The 14,496-nt window shown below is 37.5% G+C and overlaps 1 protein-coding gene and 1 pseudogene across 12 annotated transcripts in view; one reads left to right on the top strand and one right to left on the bottom strand.

The window, feature by feature from the left end:
• Macrod2 (mono-ADP ribosylhydrolase 2) overlaps positions 1-14,496 on the bottom strand; it is a 2,157,923-nt gene that overhangs the window by 1,978,976 nt on the left and 164,451 nt on the right. The window lies entirely within an intron of this gene.
• On the top strand, positions 416-6,470 carry LOC106009027 (TSC22 domain family protein 3 pseudogene; annotated as a pseudogene). The gene has a single exon (XR_015442063.1). The product of XR_015442063.1 is annotated as a TSC22 domain family protein 3 pseudogene (transcript).

A 14,496-nucleotide genomic window follows, 5' to 3' on the forward strand; every position in this document is an offset into this window, starting at 1 on the left:
AATGATCCATGTGCAGCCTACAAGAATGTGAATTCTGAATTTGAGGGGGGAAACACTCTGCAAACATCTGTTAAGTTTATTTGTTCAAGAGTTTGATTGAGTTCTAATATTTTGTTGTTTATTTTCTGTCTAGTTGATCTATCTATTTGTGACAGTGGCATACTGAGGTACCCCACTACTGTTGTATTAGTGCTTATTTGATTTTTCATGTCCATTAAGATTTGTTTTACATGCTTTGGTGCACTAGTATTTGGTGCATGTATATTTATGATTGTCATCTCTTCCTCTTGGATTGTTTCCTTTATAAGGGTGTAGTGTCCTTCTTTGTCCCTCTTAATCAGTGCTGGCTTGAAATCCACTTGTATGCAGAGGATAGCTACTCCTGCTTTTTTTTTTTTTTTTTTTTTTTGGCTTCCTATTGCATGGAGTATTGTTTTCCACCCTTTAACTTTCAGTCTATCAGTTTCTTTTTGAATTAAGTGTGTTTCTTGTATGCAGCATATTGTTGGATCTTGCTTCTTGTCCCATTCTGCCAGTCTATTTGTTTGATTGGTGAATTGAGACCATTAACATTGATGGTTATAACTGATACATAATGACTTATCATTGTCACGACTTCTTCTTTTTGTTGGGTTCTCCCCCTTTGCATTTAATTTCTTGTTGTGCCTGATGGATTCATTCCTCGGGACTTCCTGAGGTTGTGATCCTCATTGTCTTTTCCTAGGATATTATCTAAAATGTTTTGGAGTGCTGGTTTGGTATTCATGAAGTTCCTAATGTGCTCTTTGTCCTTTCCTTGTGCTGTACTGGCTATTTATCATCTTCTCATGTCTACTTTTTAATTGGGTTGTCTATTAATGAGCTGTAACAGTTCTTCATATATTCTGGTCATCGGTTATATGCATTGTTAATATGGTCTGTTTAAGGACTACTTTTCAGTTTAATGCTGTCATTTAAAGATCTAAATTTTGATGGAATCTCATTTATCAATTTTTTTCTTTTATACATCATGTTTTTTGTATCCTAGGTAGTTCTTGCCTACCCTAAATTCATAAACATTTTCCCTTATAATTTCTTCTGAAAGTTTTATACTTTTAGGCTTTCATATTTAGGTTCATAGATCCCTTCAAGTTATTTTTATGTATGGAAATAAAGGGTTGAGGTTAATTTTTTATATACAGATACCAGGTGTTCTAGTGCCGTTTGCTGAAAACACTATCTTTTCCTTGGCTCTTGAATTGAGTTTATATTCCATAAAATGTTAATGTTAAATAATCTTTCAAACCTCAGTGGACCATATATGTGTGGTTCTATTTCTAGATTCTCTGTTTTATTCAAATGATCTATATGTCTTTCCTTACACCAACATTGCCTTGATTACTGTAGCTTTAGAAAAAGTCTAAAAATTAGGTACTAAATGTCTTCCAACACTTTTTTTTTTACTTTTCTGGGTCCTTTGTACTCCTACATAACTTTTAAATTTCAATATCCAATTCATTTATAGCAAGTATACATAGGCATGAATTTTTATATATACCTTGTGTTTTCTAATCCTGCTAAATTCAAATACAAGTTCTAAGGGGCTCCTAGAGATTTCTTAGTATTTTCTCTGTAGATGATCATTTCATCTACATATAAAGATTTTGCTTCTACCTTGCCAATCCTATCCTAATTGTGTCATTTTATTGCCAGACTATTTTGGTTTCGACCTAGGTTTCAAAGTTTAATGGACAGATAAAGAGTAAGCACATCTGCCCTTGTTCCCCACCTTAAGGAGAAAGCATTGTATCTTCTCCATTCATATAAGGCATTCTCACTGGAAGTATGGAATACACATCTTTACTCTGTTGAGAAGGTTCTGTTCTACTCCTAGTCTCCTGATAGCTTCTACCATGAACAGCTTTGGAATTTAGTCCAATACTTTTTTCCAACTACTGACAGGATCATATGGCTTTTTCCTTTCCTCTGTTAAAATGATGACTTTTAGGGGTGGATCTTCCAATGCTGAACCAACACTGCCATCCCTATAATAAAATCACTTTCTACATACTGCCAGATCTGACTTTTAATAGTTTGTTTTATTAAACAAATTTTTATCTATGTTCATACATTTTTCTATTATCTTCATCCAGTTTTAGGATTAGCACAATGTTGATTTCCTAAAATGAGGGGAGAAGTGTTCCTTTTTTTCTGCCTTAAATGTTTGATATAATTTATCAGTTAAAATGTATATGAGCCTGTTGTTGTCATATAGGTAGGTTTTCAAGCTAGGAATATACTTTCTTTAATAGGCACTATTCAAATTTTATATTTCCTCCAGAGTTAGTTTCATTAATTTGTCTTCCAAGGTACTTCTTAGAAATTGTCAAACCTATTTCAAAACAGATTTCTGAAATGTGCTTTCTATATTCCTTTAAATTCTGTAAAATCTGTGGTAATGTCTCCTAGGTCTTGATATTTTAATTTTAAAAATGTATAACTGATGTTGTGTAATAAGAAGTAAAGGTCTAAAGGAGCAGGTGAAGTGGGAGGGGTAGGGGAAAGGAAAGAAAGGAAAAGAAAAAATAAGTGAAAAGAAAAAAAATGGAAACAAAATCTTTGCAAATAGGGAAGGGTGGAGAGGGTGAAGGGAGGGAATTGGAAGGGGAAAAAAATAAGAACCAAGATACTCATGTAATGGTACAAAATCCCAATGATGTATGTAAATGTATTTTGTACCTAAAATGTACCAATAAACTTAATTGGGGGGGAAAAAAAGAAATATGTCACTCCAAGCTCTTCTTGCCTTGAGGGTTTGCATTGAGAAGTCTGATATGATTCTGATGGACTTTCCTTTGTACGTGATTCTTTTTTTAATCTAACTGCTCGTAGGACTTGGTTCTTCTGTTGGGTTTCTGGAATCTTAACAATTATAAGCCTATGTGTAGATTTTTTTTTTTTGATCAAGGCTAGTTGGAGTCCTATATGCCTCACTTATCTGTATGTCAAGTTCTTTTCCCCTGCTTGGGAAGTTTTCTGCCATTATTTCTGTGAAGAGTTTTTTTATGTCATCCGCACTCTCTCCTGTTTCTTCACTGACTCCAGTCAGTCTTATTCTTCTTTGCATCGTCTAGCAGCTGCTGGATTGATTTCTCGTGGTCCCTTACAATTTTAAAGAAACTTTTCTTTTCCTGGTCACTAATTTCAATCTTATCTACTATATCTGAAATTCTGTCCTCACATTGGGTCATTCTGATGTGTAAAATTTCAATGGAGTTTTTAATCTCCTGAAAATCCCTTTGCATGTGTTTTATGGATTCCATTTGCTTCCTATGTTGGGATTCCATCATGTTTCTCAGCTCCTCTATTTTTTTATCTATGTCCTCTCTAGATGTATTAATCATGTCTTCCACGATGGGCACAATCTCTGCTGTTATCTAAGAAATTATTTCTTATTTCATTTTGTCTAGATCCTCTTTTGTTGCCAGTTCAGGGAGTCCAGGTCATTGGTTATCAGTGTGTTCCATCTCATTTCCCTTTGGGGTTGATTTAGGTGATCTGGGAGTCTGGTTTTGAGAATTGTTTATGTGTCTTCCCCTTTCAACTCAGGGGGGTTGGGGTTATGGGTGGGTTTGTGTGCTGCTGGCACCTGCATGGCTCACTTCTCAGTGCTGGGGGCAACTCTGTTCTTCGGTGTTTGGGGTGGTGGTATGGCAGCCCAGAAGGCTCACCTCCTTGGTGCTGGGGGTAGCTCTCAATAACATATACTTTCTATAGAATATTTACTATTTGCCAAACACCTATGCTAGCTCCTTTAACATGCATGATTTCAAAACAGTACTGTGTCATTAAGCTCTTTTACAAGTGGAAAAACAGAAGCCGAAAAATTAATGTTTATGCACAAGAGTGGGATTAGAAGCATGACTCCTTCACTCTGAATCCCACTCATACCTCATAATAAAGAAAACAAAGTTAAAAATGTAGTTTCATTCTCATCAAAGGATGCAAAATATTAACATTATTGTTCGGCAGCTAAAATAAAACATGTCCTAAGGCAACAATATCTATAGCATTTTTAAAAATTAGAATGTTTATTAGAACACTGCTGAATAATTTAATAGAATAGTTAAGATTATAACAGATTAAATGCAGAACAAAAATTAAATGCCTTCATTTCAAAAGCTTTTGAGAGTTTAGACAGAAGTGATTGTGACTGCTTCCAGTATGGTCAACAAATAACAACTATAAACTCTGAAGAAAAAACATTAAAACAACTCTCTGAAAGCTAGTTCTTTCAGATGATCACTGAAAGAAGGAGGTAGCACTAGGTGCTTGCTGGCTTGTTTTTGTTGTGGTGGTGGTGGTGATGGTCATGTGTGTATTCATCATTATTTTAATGCCTTCACACTGCAGAAAGTTTTCATGCAGACTGGCCAAAACAACAATATAGATATGATCATGATGCTCCCTCAGCAACATATATACTACAAAGAAAGAAAGGAAAGAAAGAAAATAATACTGAAACTATATAAACATGTAATCATGACTTACAATTTCTGAAACTGTGGGACATTCTTACTAAAAGTTGCAGACTTTAATAAGTACAGTTTTAAAGTCAATAACACATACTTCAATTATTACCTATTACATCTTAACTTTGGCCTACTTTAAAAATATATCAGTATCTTAATATTTTTTATTTTCCCTAAAGCTAAAACTATCTTAAGAGAAACAAGGCAAATAGGGGCACAGGATAGCAATTAGTAGGAGGCACAATGAAATTTTCTTTGGACTATATGATATCATATTCCCATTAAATATATTTTCTTCTATTAATGACTTGAAGTTTCACATTTCAATCTTCTCAGATAAAATATTAATTTGAGAAGAGTGATGGTGAAAAAAGAAAGAAAACTTTCAATTTAATTTGTAAATAATATCTTAATAATCACAATCACAGAATTCAATTAATTTTCAATGCAGTATTTTGACTGCCAAAGAATAACTTTTTAAAGGTATATTGTTCCTGAGCTTCATAATCCTAAAGTTGATCACTAACTTTTATAATAAATTTTAAAAATTAGACAAAAAAAAGAGTTATCATTTTTGCTTTTTACGTACTACAAACTCATAGTCAAATATATGGCCCATTTCTAGCAACTATATAGTTTTATGGTACAGAATTCTTCATGTTAATCTTCCATTTGCTTAAAAGAGTTTAGGAAATTTTATTAGAAAAGACTGAAACTTATGATAATGAGATATGAAAATATCCTATCTGAATGAGAATATTAATATGAAGAATTTCAGTCTCTTCAGCTCCTTACTTCTTGGGCAAAATTCTTACATACCACTCCACACTCATTCTGTTGCACTGATGTATACCAGCAATAGCCACTAATCAGCCACCAGTGTTTGCCTAGAGAATCTGGAGATTATGGTTGGTCCATAAGGAGTCCAAATGCCACAGCACTGGTCACACAGTTATAGTCACTGGTCAGCTCCAGGAAAACTGTATTCATGAACTGACTCAGGTTAGAGAAACATCCAAGCTCTTACTATGAGTTCAGCTCCACTCTAGATGATTTGTAGTTACTCACTTTAGTCCTCATGATCCTAATATGCCCTTTTACCCCCATTTTAGAAACAAAGACTACAGGAATCAAGTCATGAGTTGAAAATGACTCAAGTGCTATAACAGAACTAAAACCTCAAGTTAGGCTCCTTGACTTCAAGACTCCTGGACTTCTTGTGTTCTTTAAACCACTCAATAGCTACCTAAATAATACATAATTCATACTCTGGCAAAAATTCAAGAGTCAAATTTATTTTTGTTGAAGCATTGAAAGTGAATTGATTTTAAAAAGGTTACGTTAATGCTACTAGCTGGGCTTTCAATCTTAAGGTATCTTGTGGTGTCATGAGAAGTTCCTTTTGTTGATGAAAAATAATCAAACAAAATTGAGATCTACTCTTTCCCTTTAAGAAGATTAACAAAAGGCGGGGGTAGGGGACACAGGAAGGGGGGTCACCCTGGCGCTGGTGTCCTTGCGGCAGCTGCGCCTTGAAAAGCAGCTGCTGCAGCCACAGAGGCAACTGGAGGCAGAAGGGTGGCGGGCAGAGCCAAGCACTGGGCTGACGGTCCACCTCTGGGGAGAAGGCCCAAAGCTTCTGAGCCTGGAAGGAATTGCTAACTAGGTTTGGAGCCTGCGCCTCAGGAGCCAGTGTGGGTGGCCACTGACAACAAGATTGAACAGGCCATGGATCTGGTGAAGAATCATCTGATGTATGCTGTGAGAAAGGAGGTAGAGATCATGAAGGAGCAAATTAGGGAGCTGGTGAAGAATTCCCAGCTGAAATGTGAGAACACCCTCCTGAAGACCCTGGCGAGCCCGGAGCAGCTGGAGAAGTTCTAGTCCAGGCTGAGCCCTGAAGAGCCAGCTCCTGAATCCCCACAAGTGCCAGAGGCCCCTGGGGGTTCTGAGGTGTAAGTGGCTCTGTCCTTAAAGGTGGGTAGAGCCACTAAACTTGTTCTACCTAGTTCTTTCCAGTTTGTATTTGGCTCCCCAAGCATCATCTCAGGTGGAGAACTTTACATCTAGCATACATAGCTGGTGCCAAGAGATGTCCCAAGGACATGGCCACCTGGGTCCACTCCAGTGACATACTCCTGACAAAGAACAGCCAGGTCTCTGGAGGTGGGGTCTCGTAACCCTAAACCAGTATAAGCCTCTAATCCCACCATGTCCTAGAGACTTCCAGGACCTGGGCAACTTATCTGCAACTGGCAATGGCAAAAGGTAGTTTGAGAAGTGACACCAGTTTGCTCCAGAAAGTAGAAGAGGTCTGTTTTCATTTCCATGGACATCTTCAGCAGCAGCACCTGACAAAGACCGTTCCTATGAAGAAGCCACTTGTGTTTTAAGCAGAGGCAGCCTCTCTCTTCTCCCCTTCCTCACCAAAACAGGGGGCACAGATGAGAGAGATTGAGCCAAGTCAGCCTTCTGTTGGTTAATATGGTATAATGCATGGCTTTGTGTACAACCCAGTGTGGGATTACAGCTTTGGGATGACCACTTACAAACTTCTGTTTGGTTAGTTTTGGCATAGTTTTACTATATAGCCATAAATGCACATATATACCCATAGGACTAGATCTTTATCTTAGTGTAGCGATGTATACATATACACATACACCTATGTGTTGAAGGGCCTAACCAGCTTGGGAAATACTGACTGGTCCCTTACATTTTAAAGCTAATTCTTTGACTGTGTTCATTTACCAACTTGATCCAATTTGTCCTGTAGGTTAAGTAAGACTCAAGAGTAAAGACAGGGAGAGGGGGGCCAGCCTCAGAACATGGCCACAGATGCCTTGCTGCTGTAGCCCATTCCCTACTGCAAATGGGTGAAGTCCTCTTTTGAATGCTAAACCCACCATTCACCGGCTGACTACATAGAATGGGGTTGAGAGAAGATCAGATTGGACTTCACATTGCTGTCTGATAACTTTAAAAAAATTTTTTTTGTAGAACACTTTCAGGTTAATAGAAGGATAGTGTCCTACTGTGGATGAGGGATTGATGAGGAAATGGCTTTGATCCCATGGGGTCTAGGGGATGTGCCCTGGGAGCTTGTCTCTGTGGGGTTCTGTGACAGTGAATACTTTCCACTTTCTGACACCTTATCCTGATGTATGTCTCCAGGATTTGAATTTTGATTTTTCAAACGTAGCTTGAAATTTCAATAAACTTTGCTTGTTTTTTCTAAAAATAAAAAAAATTAACAAAAGCAAGTTTATTGTAATTGTGAAGCTGTTTTCTAACTACTGTACCCATTCTGAAGGATTTATTTAAGTTGATAGCACTATGACAATTTTCACTGGTGTTGGTCTCATCTGTAGACCATTTAAACACAACATGTTATGAACATCAACAGAAATTTTGAACAGTAATTATTTATCAAATATGGTATGCTAACACCATTAAGAATAAAGATCCTGCTGGGGATTTAGCTCAGTGGTTTCACCACCTGCTGCACAAGCGCAAGGACCTGAGTTCGATCCCCGGTACCAAAAAAAAAAAGGATAAAGATCCACAATTCTTAAACCAAAACTATTGGACCAAGACACATTTCAGAATGTAAAATGTGTATGCCTTTATGTATGTGTGTGTGCATATATATATATTTAGATATTAATAATTATGTGTGTATATATTTATAAATAAATAATTCAGTAAATATTTCATAGATTAAACTGTATCCTGCAACTTTCAGGTTCCTACCAGATACTATGTGGCATCCTCAAACTAGGATAATTTGAAAAATGTACAAAGGCACTATACTAAGGTGTGGCCACAGTATAAAGAAATCAGAAAGGATAGTTTAAAAGCCTGAAGCTAGTGTTGTGACCATTAGCAGTTCTGGGTCAGAAGAGGCAGAAGAAGGGAGCTATTACAGAAAGAAAGGGAGCTAAGAGGTTTATGAGGAGTGACCCCTTTCAGGTGCTGGAGAACATCAATCTAGAGACATATGACAATGGCACATCACAGACTAATGACTTCCACTGGCCAACCTAATGGGAAAACAGCAGGAAGAATATAAATATAGATTATAGGAGGTCAGACTTCTAGGCACATAGATAGGCAGAGAAAGATGGACAATGCCTGTGGAGGGATAGATGAAAGATACCAGCATGCACCATTATCAGCACTGAATATCATTTAAAACAAGCCTTATTAAATTTAATTAGTAATATTTCTATTACAAAATGTACAAGGATGCACACTAAATTAAAGACTAGAAATAACTTCTCTTCAATTGACATCAACTTTTGCTACCAAATAAGTTACCAAAACCAATTTTGTCTTTATGTTCAGAGCCTTTGGATATGGGTTTCTCTATTTTATAGATGAGAACAGAAGTTTATAAAGATGAAATAAGTTTTCCAAAGCCACAAAACTAGTAAATGAAAGATTCAGAATTTGATCCCCATTTTGACTCTACAACCTAAATTGCTAATTACTCTATCCTCCCTCATTACTTTCCATTGTTCATCTTATAAAACTATACAAAATTGGTATGGATATATTCCACAGTATCAATAAACTCTTGAACACAAAGTATTGTGCTTATAGTTTTGAAATTTTATTTTAAAGGTCTTGGTAAACTATGTAATCATAAACATACTTTTACTGATTTCCACTCTCTGGCAATAGTGGGCACTGGTTATGATTTTAATTGCATTTTGCACATCTGAAAATCTAATCACATCCTAATTTCAATTATCACAGTGGATAGAAAATGAAAGTCAATTGAATAATATTATGGCTTATGGTATTCCCTCTGAAATTACCAATTTTGCAAAATAGTATCTTTAAATTCAAAAGCCAACAGGAGTTGGCTAATCTTGAGTTAGTACTAAAGTTCTTCTCAGTGCTATGTAACAGAGCTCCCTCCCTTCAAACATGCTTCCAGCCAGGTAAGTCTATTATCTGCTTTCTTCTCTGTAGACTATCTATACCATGGGCTTCACTGCTGCCCAGCAGGAAATGTACTGAAAGTACCTATGAATAAAACATATACACTCCAACTTTCTCTCTGATTGGGTGCCCATGTTGGTTCATACTCTCAGGTCCATATCTGGATTCTACCCCTGCCATTACTTAGTAATGGCAAACCCTTTTACAGCTTTCAATGATAACAAATAGATGGCTGCAGCATGTGTGGTTCTCCACCACTGCCTAGATTCTGGCTTCCTGGTACTTCTAGGATCCAGCTCACTTTAGTACTTACTTCTAATCGTAAACCCAAGCTTGATTTGTATTTGCTGGTACAAGAAATAGCCTTTTATATATATATATATATATATATATATATATATATTTCTTCATACATGTTAGGTATAAAATACATTTACATTTATCATTGTCTGTACCTGAACATGATGTATCTTAGTTCTTATTTTTAATCGCATTACCTGTGCACCCTTCACCCCCTCAACCCTTCCCTATTTACACAAACTTTGATTCCATTTTTTTCTCTTCCTCATAATTTTTCCTTTCCCTTCTTCCCTTTCCCCTTCCCCTTCTGCCACCCTCAAACCCTTGGACCTTTTCCTATTTCAAATTATCAATTATTCATTTTAATCATTTTTATCCTTATTTATACTTTCAGTTTCTCACACTAGAGATACTATTCGGTATTTACACATGTGTGTCCTATTTATTTCACCTAAGAGTATGGCCTCAATATGCATCCATTTAGCTATAAATGTCTCTAGTTTCTCATTCTTTGTGGCTGAGTAGTACTCCATTTTATAAAAAAAAAAACACATCTTCTTTATCCAGTTTCCAGTCGATGGGCACTTGGGCTGTTTCCAAGCTTTAGCTATTACAAACTGTGCCACTATAAACACAGGTGCACATATATTGCTGTAGTATGCTTCTTTTAATTCTTTGGGGAAGACACCCAGCAGGGGAATAGCTGGGTCAAATGAGACCTCTAGTCCTAGTTCTTTGAGGTATCTCCATACTGATTTCCACAGTGGTTGCACCAGTCTACATTCCCACCAACAATGGAGAAGGGATCCTTTCTCTCCACACCCCTGCCAGCATTTGTTATTGGTTGATTTCTTGATAGCAGCCATTCTTTCTGGGGTGAGGTAGAATCTCATTGTTGTTTTAATCTGCATCTCTCGAATGACCAGTGATGTTGAACATTTTTGCACATATTTATTTGCTGCTTTTACTTCTTTGTCTGAGAAATGTCTGTTCATTTCAGATGCGCATTTTTGAATTGGGTCTTTGAATTTGGGGGGTCTGATTTTTCTCAGTTCTTTATATATTCTCAATAGTAGACCTTTGTCTGAGGTACAGCTGCTAAAAATTTCTTCCCATATTGTAGGTTGCCTCTTAGTGCTGTTGGTAGTTTCTCTTGCAGTGCAGAAGCTTTTTAATAAGATGAGATTCCAGTTGTTGATTCTTTGTGCTACCTCCCGTGCTACTGAAGATTTGTTCATAAACTCTTTTCCTGTGCCAATGTCATTAAGAGTTCTACCTAACTTATCTTCCAGCAAGTTTACTGTTTCTGTCTTAATATTTAGATCTTTAATCCACTTTGATCTTAGTTTAGTGCATGGTAATAGGTATGGGTCTAGTTTTAATCTTTGGCAGGTTGAAATCCAGTTTTTCCAACACCATTTATTAAATAGGCTATCTTTCCTCCAATGAGGGTGGTTGGCTCCTTTGTCAAAGATGAGGTGACTGAGTATGTGTGGAGTTCTTTCTACATCTTCTACTCTATTCCACTGATCCTCAGGTCTGTTTCTTTGCCATTACCATGCTGTTTTTATCACAGTAGCTTTGTAGTATAGTTTCAAGTTGGGGATTGTGATGCCCCCAGCCATGACTCTGTTGCCTAGAATTGCTTTTGCTATTCTAGGTTTCTTCTGCTTCCAAATGAATTTTTGGATTGTTTTCTCTAGTTCTGTGAAGTATATTGTTGGAATTTCAATCAGCATTGCATTAAATCTATATACTAGTTTTGGAAGTATGGCCATTTTCACTATATTGGTTCTTCCTACCCAGGAATAAGGGATATCTTTCCATTTTCTTATATCCTCTTCAATCTCCTTTTTCAGAATGCTGTAGTTTTCCATGTAGAGGTCTTTTGCTTCCTCTGTTATGCTGATTCCTAGACATTTCATTTTTTTAGATGCTATTGTGCAAGGAAATATTTCCCGAATTTCTCTCTCAATGGGTCTGCTATTTGCGTATAAAAAGGCTATTGTTTTTTGAGTGTTGACCTTGTATCCAGCAACTCTACTGAATCTGTCAATTAGGTCTAGAAGATTTGTGACTGAGTTTTTGGATCTTCTATGTAAAGTATCATATCATCAGCAAATAATGACAGTTTCACTTCTTCCTTTCCTATATTTATTCCTTTTATTTCTTTCTCTTTTCTAATTGCTATGGTTAAAGTTTCCAGAACAATATTGAACAGAAGTGGTGATAGTGGGCATCCTTGTCTTGTTCCTGACTTTAGCATGAAAGTTTTCAGTTTTTGACCATTTAGTATGATGTTGGCTGTTGGTTTTTCATAGATAGCCTTAATCAGGTTGAGATAAAGACCTTCTATTCCAATTTTCTGTAGCATTTTTATCATGAATGGGTGTTGGATTTTGTCAAATGCTCTTTCTGCGTCTATTGAGATGATCATGTGGTTTTTGTCCTTGACTCTGTTAATATAGTGTATTACATTTCTTGATTTATGGATGTTGAACCAACCTTGCATCCCTGGGATAAATCCGACCTGGTCAGGGAGTATGATCTTCTTGATGACACTCTGTATTCTGTTTGCCACTATCTTGTTGAGGATTTTTGCATCTGTGTTCATTAGGGAGATTGGTCTGTAGTTCTCTTTTTGGGTTGGGTCTTTCCATTTTTGGGGGATCAAAGTAACGCTTGCTTCCAGGAATGAATTTGGAAGCCTTGTTTCCCTTTCAATTTCCTTGTTGAGGTTAAAGAGTAATGGTGATAGTTCTTCTTTAAATGTCTTGTAGAATTCAGCAGTGAAGCCATCAGGACCTGGGCTTTTCTTTGTTGGTCAGTTTTTTATTACATTTTCAATTTCATTCATTGTAATTCAGGTGTTTAGAATTTCTATATCTTCTTCATTTAATTTTTGCAATTCATACGTATCTAGGAATCTGTCTATTTCTTCAGCATTTTCCATTTTATTAGAGCACAGGTTCTCAAAGTAGGTATTGATGATCCTCTGAATTTCTGTTGGATCTGTTGTGGCTTCACCTTTTTCATTCTTAATTGCATGGATTTGAGCCTTTTTTTCCTTTTTTTGATAAGGTTGGCTAAAGGTTTATCGATTTTATTTATTCTTTCAAAAAATCATCTCTTTCATTTATTGATTTTTTTGTATCATTCTCTTAGTCCCCATTGCATTGATTTCTGCTCCAATCTTTATAATTTCTTTTCTTGTACTAGCTTTGGGTTTGTTATGCTCTTCTTTTTCTAGGAGCTTGAGGTTCTGCATTAGGTTATTTAACTGAGTTCTCTCTGTTGTCCTAATATGGGCATTCACTGCTATGAATTTCCCATGTAGAACTGCTTTCATTGTGTCCCACAGATTCCTGTATGTTGTACTGGCATTATCATTTACTTGTAGAAACTAATTTCTTCTTTAATTTTGTGAGACCAAAGTGAACCTAAGAAACGCCATCTTGGCCTGTAGATGAACTCCCCTCATACCCCTCCTCTTACAGAGTGCTGAAATTCCCCTCATTTTTTTAACTACTTTCTCTGCTTCTGTAAACTTGCTTCACTCTACTAGAGGGTGGAGTCCAAGCAGGTGAATAAACTCCTTTCAGTTTTAACTTTGTCATTTGTCCCAGTGTTTGGTGATTTACCAGCTCGCTTGGTACAACATTTTTGGAGGCCCCAGCGAGATAACCATCACTTGGTGGTTTCTGTTCAGTGGACGGCCCCTGTCTCAGGCCACCGCAGCCCAAGAGAGGCCTGGGGAGGCCACCCTGACCATTTGATCAGGGCCCTGGGGGCTCGGGTCTCGAGCGGAGGATTGGGGTCATTCCAGCCAGCCTGAGGGGAGTTTATCTGGAAAATCTCCAGAGGTCAGGTAAGAATTTTATGATTCTCAGTCAGTGTATCCTAAAGAGGGCAAAAGGGAAGTTGGATGTGACAGTAATTCCCCCGCCCAGGGCTTCATCGCAACGGCGGGAAGCCTTCTGGTCAGTTTACCTCCTCAGCGCCCAGGGATATAGTCTGTCTAAATTTCTGTGTATGTGTTATCTGTTGTCTGTCAGCTTGCTCTGTGTGCCTTTTTGCTTTCAGTTTTGTTCTACAATGAGCCATGGGATCCGGATTGTCTACCCCGTCAACCCCCCCTAATTGTGTTTTACAACATTTCTCTCAAATTTATACTTTGCAGAAAGCAGATGAATTCAGCATCAAGTTCTCAAAAGGAAAACTCCAGACCCTGTGCCAATTAGAGTGGCCATCGTTTGGGGTGGGATGGCCAAGTGTGGAAAATTTTAATATTCAGACTACCCGACAGGTTTGGAATCGGGTTACAGGAAAGGGAGGGCTCCATCACCCTGATCAGTTCCCTTATAATGATATGTAAATGGACCTGGTAAAAGACCCCCCCTTTCCTCGCCTGTCTGGGAATTAGGTCGTCTAGGTTTAGTAAAGATAAGGTCCATCTTCATTTCCTCCAAAGGCCGACTTCCTGAGACCCAACGGATGTTTTTGACACTAAGCCCCTTTCAAAATGTAAGGTTTTCCAGGCTCTGTGGGATGAGGATGACTTCTGACCTCATCCACCCCCATATCGGGCCCAGGATAAAAAACCTGAAAAAGATCCTGGCTCCCCTTCTGCTTCCACCCCCACTAATCCCTCTGCCTCACCCGAACTATCTGACCGCCTGTCTCCCCCTCATACCTGATCGGGACAAACTTATGAGTCACAAGGGACAACTAGTCA

This window comes from Heterocephalus glaber, unplaced genomic scaffold, assembly GCF_053883595.1.
Source record: "Heterocephalus glaber isolate CG9 unplaced genomic scaffold, H.glaber_assembly_v1.0 deba00001532, whole genome shotgun sequence".
Classification (NCBI taxonomy): domain Eukaryota; kingdom Metazoa; phylum Chordata; class Mammalia; order Rodentia; family Bathyergidae; genus Heterocephalus; species Heterocephalus glaber.